General features: G+C 51.5%; 1 protein-coding gene across 5 annotated transcripts in view; it reads left to right on the top strand.

Moving 5' to 3' along the window:
• Nucleotides 1-925: 925 nt before the first annotated feature.
• CMKLR1 (chemerin chemokine-like receptor 1) overlaps nucleotides 926-8,284 on the top strand; it is a 49,850-nt gene continuing 42,491 nt past the window's right edge. For 3 of the 5 annotated variants that reach the window (XM_039253384.1, XM_039253534.1, XM_039253453.1), the window contains exons 1-2: nucleotides 927-1,198; nucleotides 1,457-1,511. The gene's annotated coding sequence lies outside the window, so the exon portion shown is untranslated. Of the gene's footprint in view, nucleotides 1,199-1,456; nucleotides 1,512-7,237; nucleotides 7,268-8,284 lie in introns of those variants that run through there. The other 2 variants (XM_039254131.1, XM_039253895.1) reach the window with 2 other exon arrangements.

The following is an 8,284-nucleotide window of genomic DNA, read 5'->3' as shown; positions in this document are numbered from 1 at the left end:
TTATTTATTTAGTTTTTAGTGTTTATTCATTTTTGAGAGAGAGAGAGTGAGCAGGGGCATGGCAGAGAGAGGGGGACAGAGAATCAGAAGCGGGGTCTGCGCTGACAGCAGAGGGCCCGATATGAGGCTCGAACTCACAGCCTGGGCCGTGAGATCGTGACCCAAGATCACGGCCCAACCAACTGAACCACACAGGCGCCCCAAGCAGGATTTGCATTTACACAGTGCAGGCTCTACACGTAGTGATAAACCGTTTTGCTGTATCTATGTCAGGCAGCTCTCCAGAAATGGCATATCGGCATATATTCCAATTATGGGGAAGATTTTTACTTTTCCTGTAACATTTGCTAAAACCAGACATAAAACATTTTAATCTTTGTGTGATACTTAAAAAAAAAATCTCACTGCCGTTTTAATTTACACACGCACAGAAAATAAATAAATAAAGCAAAGAAAGGAAAAAGGGAGCTGGAGGTCATCAAGCCACACCTCAGGCCAGGAAGGGCATCCCGGTGGGCGGAGAGAGGTGATGGCCCAGCCTGGTGGGGTATCCGGCAGCTCAGCTCCGTGGCCCTTGTAGGAGCGGCCCCGCTCAGCTCCGTGGCCCTTGTAGGAGCGGCCCCGCGGCCCACAGCTGCCCGGGGCTTTGCATGTGCTCCTGGTTTGTGCTCAGATGGTGAGCACCACTCCCAGCTGGGCTCGGCCACCGCCACCCCTCCCGGCAGGCCCCGCCACCAGCCACCATCCACAAGCCCGGTCCCCCGCTGGCAGGCAGGGGCAGCCTCCCCTGGCGGCCCCCACTCCCTGCAGCTGGCCGCCCCCGCCCTCGGCCAGCCCAGTTTCCTGCCCCTCCCTCTCCCTCTCTCCTCCTTCCAGCTGTTTCTCTGGCAGAGCTCTGTCCCATTCAGGACAGCAGAGAGAGAGAGAGAGAGAGGAGCTCAGGACTGAATGAGGCCTCCGGGAGAGCCTCCTGAGGGATGAGGGTGTTTCAGGGGAGGCTGTGATCTTGGGGGGTGGGGCGTCCAGGGGATCTTGAATGAATGGACGGACGGCTTTCGGGGCCAGCAGCCACAGCCACAGCCACAGAACGAGGTGACTGAGAGAAAGAAGTCCGGCAACACGGGTCCCCGGCACCGCCTCCAGTGGCCTGAAGTCCAGGGGGACCCTTGGGTCAACCCAGGCGGAGACCAGACACAAGGTATCACGCTGGGCTTTGACTTCCTCTGGAGGGGTCAGGAAAGGGGGCTCCTAGTAGAGAGAGGAGGCCCGTGGCTCTGCTTGAAATTTTATTTTTGTCAAAATGAAAACAGCTCTATGTGATTTTCAGAGATCCGGAGTAACGTGCATATAGCGGGGTCACTGTAGTTTTAAAAGCAGCGAGCCCAGCGTTTTTCCTTCGTGACTCCACTAACGCTCACGGCAACGCCACCATTTTACAGGTGTCTTCATTTTACAGGTGGGGACACTGAGGCTCAGAGAGAGGAAGGCGCCGGCTCAGGGCTGCAGAGACGGTAAGCCGGCGCTGGGGTGGGGGGTGCGAGACTGGAGCAAAATGAGCATCTGCACAGCTCACCTCCTTCGCCCCTGGACTCTTAGTACAGACTCAGGAGGAGGTCCCCACCCAGAAGTGGCCTTTCCGGTGGCTCTGTCCATCACTCACACCCTCGCTCACCCCCTAATGTATCTCTGCTGGTTGTTGAGGGCCTACGATGCAGCAGACGCAGGTTCAATATGCACCCAACACCTTGCTGGGTCTCCTACCTTGTCCTTTGCCACCGACCGTGAACTTCCATCCATATCCCATCAGTGTGCGTTCTCCTGACGGCACGGAAGAGATGTCCTGGAATTTATGTAACCATTCCTCACTGGGGTTGCTTCTTTCTTCTTGTTTTCTATTATTACAAACAGTAATAAGGTGTGGCCACCTCTGTCCCATGGATACTTTTTTTCAAAGGCTAAATCACTGAGCAACTGTTTGCCTGATTCTGAGGTTTGTGAGGCTTCTGGTGAGAATGCTCTCTGGCTGCTCGCCCCCTTTACGTTTCTTTATAAATGCCAATTGTCCCTTACAATCTTGCTGTTCACTTTTCTTTTATGAGTATACGGTTCAAGTCCACTCCCACTTCCTTCCTGCTGGCACGCTTCTCTTTTGTTGGCATTTAAGAGTTCTTCGTATATGAAGGATACGGACCCTTTGGCAGTGCCGTCTGTTGATCAAGCGCCACACTCCCCTCTGCTTCCAGACTTAGCACGTGGGTGGTGTGCCGCCATTTATTTATTTATTTTCTAAACATTACTTATTTATTTTGAGAGAGAGAGAAGGAGAGGGCACGGACAGAAGAGGGGCGGAGAAAGAGAGAGAGAGGAGACAGAATCCCAAGCAGGCTCCACATGGTCGGCACAGACCCCGACACGGGGATTGAACTCACAAACCGTGAGATGTTGACCTGAGCTGAGATCAAGAGGGTCCCCCATAGGCGCCCTGGCGTGCTCCTGTTTAGGTGAGTGCGCTGTAAAAGTTAGCTTTGGGCGAACTTACAAACAATGCATCATAATCAAGGAACTGTTGTTTGATGTAAGTCTGATCACTCAGACTGTCCTGTGGTTCAGATTAGCTAGCGAGGAAGTGGCCAGCTAGGCTCTGGGTCTGTCTTCTTTTTCCATTAAGAGGTCTGGCCCCCAACTTCCCTTTTGGCGGCCCGTACCTCATTTTGAAGACCAATCTTACCTGTGGTTCTTGCTGTCTTTCCCACTTCCTCCAAACTTGTGCAAAGGAGAGGCTCATCCAATGCCCTATTTGTTGAGGGGAACGTGAGAGGCTAATCCAGTCCTCTGGGGGTGGGAGTGGGGGGGTACTGGGCACTTTCTCAGTAAAAGAAAGCTTAACTGAACCCAGGGGTGCTTAAGTGGTGGGGTGTCCGGCAGTGACAAGCCTGTGGGAAGAGTTCTCTCTTGGTACCCAGGAACCTTCTCTGCCAAAACTTCAGGGAATAGGTAAACTTGACTTTGGCAAAGTCACTCCTTTCTCAGGCTTGACAGCTTCTGAGAGGTTCCTCTCTCAGGGCTCAGCCTCCTCTGTCGCTCCTGCTAACCTGGGGGTTCCTTGAGGCCAGACTTGGACACTATTCTCTCTGTATCCTCAGTCCTCTGCAGAAGACCTAGCACACAGTAGAAGCTCAGTAAATGTTCATTGAATAAAGTGACAAGGCCTCGGTTTTGCCATCTGTAAAACGGGATTGGGAGAGTCAAAGTCTCTTCCCTTCAGTGTTAATTTACTTAACTCCTCTCAGTTTGCAAACCACTTTACTGCCATTTCTTTTTTCTTTTCCTTTTTTTAATATTTTTTAATGTTTATTTATTTATTTATTTTGAGAGACCGAGATAGAAGGTGAGTGGGGGAGGGGCAGAGAAAGAGAGACTGAGAATCCCAGTCAGGCTCCTCACTGTCATCACAGGGCCCAACATGGGGCTCGAACCCACGAACCACAAGATCACGACCTGAGCCGGAATCAATAGTTGGATACTTAACTGACTGAGCCACCCAGGTGCCCTATTCCCATGATTTTCTTGAATCCTCACCGTGGCTGGATGGCAGAGATATTATTAACATGCCCATTGTACAGATTAGGAAACTGAGGCCTGGAGAGGGGTTCCGACGTGAGACCTCCATGAGAGGCACTAGCACCTAGTATGTCATGGCTATGGAGTTAGTCCTTTTGGGTGAGTTCGAACCTGATCTGCCCCCTGCCGACGGAGCGACATAGCACAAGTTCTCTGTCTGCGCCTGTGTCCTCATCTGTGAAATGGGAATATTATAAAGAGTAAATAAGGTCACACAGGTGGAGCACTTGGCAGAGGGCTCGGTGTGTCCTGAGGGGCCCTGTAAACATCAGCCATGGTTCTGCGATCACTTCTACACCAGCATGCTGCCTATAACCTTTGATACCCGTTTGAGCCAAATAGAAATGGTTATGAATTTCGTTACCAGTGGATTAGTGATGCTCAGTTTCCCATCAGAGTACAAAAGTACTAAAAACCTATTTCACTCTCTGAGCTACGCCGCACGAGTGTGCTTATTACTGCCGGTAATTACTGCCACTTTCAGGGCTACGAAGTAGACTCGGGGCTTCTCAAAGTACCCTCCTGAGAATGTGGGCATCAGAAACATCATGAATCATATTATTCATGCAGAATAATCATGAGCATTTCCTGACGCTCCAGTGTTTTGAGTCAGGGTCTCTGAGGGTGGGGTGGGGGTCCTCCTTTTACACCAGCCCCCCCCAGATGAGTCTGATGCATCCCAAAGCCTGAGGGCCACCGAGCTAGGGTATGTGACCATTTTTCCTTGTGTGCCTTTTGTCCAGGTTTCTGGGTTGTTTATTGCAGACACTGAGGTTTATGTTTTTCCCTTTCTAAGCAAATTATCTATGTGCTTCTGTGACTCTTCATGTCCTGTGTCAGCAGCTGAGGCCGGGACGCATGGTGCAGAAGAAGTGAAACTTTATCTCGTAACACCCCAGAAAGCCAGAGCGTGCTAGCGGTCACCCGGTGTGTGGGCTCTGGAATCATTTTCATAGAATGGAATTCTTGTCTCCCAGTGAAAATATACGGAGGACGGCAGTCTGAAAACAGACCAAAGACACGTTGTGTTAGTTGAAACAGAAGTGGAGGGCTCACCGAAACTCACTCTTAGAGCTTTGGTGGGAGCAGGCTGAACATGGCAAATCTCCCCCAAACTGAAAAGAGACCAACGTTCTTGAACTTTGTGGGATGTGCTGCATGGGCTCAGGCAAGGTGCTCTTGCTCTCTGGCCATAATCGTCTCATTTGTAAACAAAGAGGTTGAGTGTTGTATTCGTCAGGGAAGGAGCTACTGGAATAAATAGCTGCAAACCCATATAATGCAGGCGTTTATTATAAGGCTGGGGTTTCTGCATGGGGGTGGCCCTCTTCCGTGCATGTCCCTACTGTCCCCTTGGACATCACCACTGATGGAAGAAAGCATGGACATGGCATGTGTACTTTTTCAGTGCCTGCTCCCACACGAGGGGACTAGTCATGTGGCCAATCTAGTTGCAAAGGAGGCTGGGAAGTAGAGTTCTCGGCAGGGTGGCTTTCCCCCAATGTCAGCTATATGCGGTGCAAGGGGAGGGTGGATTTTCGCAAACAACAAGTCATCTCTGCCACAAATATGGTGACCTCTGGGCTCTCCTCCATTCTCTGATTTTAAGTCTAAATTCTGATTAACATCGTGTCAACATGGTGATCTTGGCTCCACAAATACTTTCCTGTCCTCAAGATAATCCCCAGCAGATATACTGAGTAAATCCCCACATCCCAGCCCAGTAAATGTGGGTTTCGCTGGGGCTCAGACAACAGCGATTCTCTCTCCCTCCTGGAGAAAGCAAACGAGAAGAATAGTTGTATTGAGCGCAGCACCCTTCGCTGAGCCAAAGGCTTTCATATCCAGTATCTCTCTGCATCCTCCTCAAGGCCCTACCTAGAAAGGCATCGTGATGATCATCCCCATTTTATAGACAAAGAACATGAAGATCAGAGAGATAAAGGGTCTTGCCCAAGGTCACACACGCCATAAGCAAGAGAGCTGGGATTTGAACTGACAAAGCCTAGTCTCGTCCTAGGGTGGCGTCGCACATTGGATATGTGTATGTGTGAGCACGTATGTGTGCGTGTGTGTGCGTGCATGTGAGCACATATGCGTGCATGTCATTGGGGGAGGGGTGTTCCCCGGGCTGTGTTCCCCCAGGTCTGGGCATGAGGAAGTAGGAGTGTAGGAATCGTGGTCCACATCCCTAGGATGGTCCAGGCGTGCTGGGCATGAGGCGGTTGGCTGGCTGGCCTGGCCTGGAAAGCCCAGCCTAATATTATGGCCACTGACCAGAGAACAGAGAAGGGGGTAGCGTGTAGGACACAGACTGAGGGTGCCCGGATGGCACTGAGACCTTGGTTGGGCCGGGCACCCAGCGGGTGCTTGGGAACGATTCCCTGCATGAATCAGCCTACTGGAGAGGTGGCAGCCTTACAATGGAATTAGACACAGACTCTGTGCTTAAGGCCTTTGGGGGAGGGGAGGCAAGCTAGTAACACGTATTTTCATTTATTCACTCAACAAACTTTTATTAGCACCTGCTGTGATGTCTGGGACTCCACAAGGCAGAACCCTGGAAAAGGACTCTTTTCCTGGCCCCTGCGGAACTTTGGGGGGGCCGTGGCAGGGTGGTTCTGTTTGCTGCCATTTTAGACGGGAGGAAGGTGAGGCCCTGATTGGGTCGGGGACATTCCCAAGTTCCCTGGGTGGGATTAGGCCCTGGGCCCTGTGTTCTCAGTCCGTGAGAGTTTGGGGTCAGCAGTCACTGTGCTGCCTGTGGACTTCAGGACATGCTGTTTTCAGGCCAAATTAGGAAGCCAGCTACCTTACTTCTCTTAGGAATCTCTATAGTCTCGTAGCGCTGGGAGAAAGTAGGATTCATTGCGCTGCTGGGTGGAACGGAGAGAAAGCAATGCTACACGGTGCCATCACGGGAAGACAGAATATCTGGTTGGCATCGGTTGACGCTGTGACCATGGTCACAGACGCCACAGCCAGTTGCTCTTTAGTTCAGATACCATCTCTGTCCCCAGCCGTGTATCACCTCAGCATCCTCATCTGTAAAGTGGGTACCCTCTTAGTGCCTCCTTCACGGCCTTGGTTGGGGATAAAATGGGCTCATATACATAAAGCACCGTACAGTGCATGGTCAGCTCAATGAAGACATTTCTATTTTTATTCTCCGGAAAGTGGGCATTGGGGTTTGCCCTTGCATATCTGGGTTTATGTGGGAGTCTGGTGCCTTGTGATCTCAGGTCCCCAGGCTGGAAAATTTCACTTGGGCCTGTCTCCTGGCTTCACACGTCGCCCGGTGGAGAAGCCTGGGGCTCGGGCAGGGGGTTGGGGGTGGGGGGAGCTCAGACCTCGTCCCAACCACCACGAACACTCTGCAAACTTGGAAGTAAACTTGGAAGTGCCAGCAGCTGACTCAGCAGGGGAGGTCAGCTGCTACGTAGGCGGGCTGTGGGAATCGGTTCTGCTTTTTTGAGGTTCACAGCTCGGGTCCTCTGATCCTGGCCCTGAGGGAAGCTCTTGTGTAAGGGGGTAGCTGGGTAGGGCTACTGGTACAAGAGACAGTGACTGCCAGGTTTTTATTCCGGAAATCAGGGGTCAGAAGTTAAGAGAGCTGGGTTTGGCACCGGCCCCCCGGGGAGCTCAGGTAAGTCCCTGCCTCTCGAGCCTCCATCTCCTCCTATCTCAGGGTGGTGGAGAGTGTGTCTGCAGTGCTCAGGAAATGATCAGAGGTGGGGTGTAAGGGCAGGGAGCTATCCAAAATGCAGCCCGTCCCTGGTTATCTGAATTTGTTTGAACAGTTATCAGCATCTGTGAGTTCTTGAGCATGAGAGAAAGAGCTCAAATAACCAGTGTATGAGTTTGTCATTGCTGCTGTAACAACCACCACAAACTTAGTGGCTTAAAACAACACATATGTGTTACACTGCAGTTCTGAAGGTCAGAAGTCCCCAACAGGTTTCACTGAGCTAAAAAGCAAGGGGTTGGCAGAACTGTGCTCCGTTCAGAGGCTCCATGGGAGCATGCAACCCTGTGCCTTTTTCCAGCATCGAGAGGCTGTTCACACTGGTGGGTTCATGGTCCCTTTCTCCATCTCCAAAGCCAGCGGCAGCGGGCTGAGTCCATTTCACATCGTATTACTCTGACTTTCCTGTCTCCCTCTTCCATTTATAAGGACCTGTGTGATGACACTGGGTAATCTCCCCCCTCTCATGAGCCTTGACTCAGTCCCATCGGCAAAGCCCCTTTTTCCACATCAGGTGACATAATCTCAGGTTCTGGGGGTTAGGACATGGGCATCTTTGATGCAGTGCATGTAGCATTATTCTGCCCATCACAGTGAGGGGTCTCTCGAACACTGATCTGTGTCTCTTTGTTTCCTAGGTTTGGAAATTGAGAGTTCCGAGGGCCCCTGTTATAGTTACAGCTAACTCAGCAGGGGACTGACCAGTCAGAACAGGTGTGGGTGTGAACAACCCAGGAGGCTGTTACAACGTGGTGTGTGGGTGATCATCAGCCCCACAAAGGCCCCTGGCTTTGGTATCATTCAGGCTGGATTCAAATTTGTGCCCCATTACCTACAAGCCCTGTGGCTCTGAGCAAGCGAGTCTTCCCATCTATGAAATGAGATGGCAGTAAGCCCTTGATGGGGTGGTGGTTAGGA

This window comes from Hyaena hyaena, unplaced genomic scaffold (assembly GCF_003009895.1).
Source record: "Hyaena hyaena isolate Hyena2069 unplaced genomic scaffold, ASM300989v1 scaffold_0, whole genome shotgun sequence".
NCBI classification, from domain to species: domain Eukaryota; kingdom Metazoa; phylum Chordata; class Mammalia; order Carnivora; family Hyaenidae; genus Hyaena; species Hyaena hyaena.
Note: the sequence above shows the minus strand (reverse complement) of the source record. Positions and strands in the feature narration are given on the sequence as shown.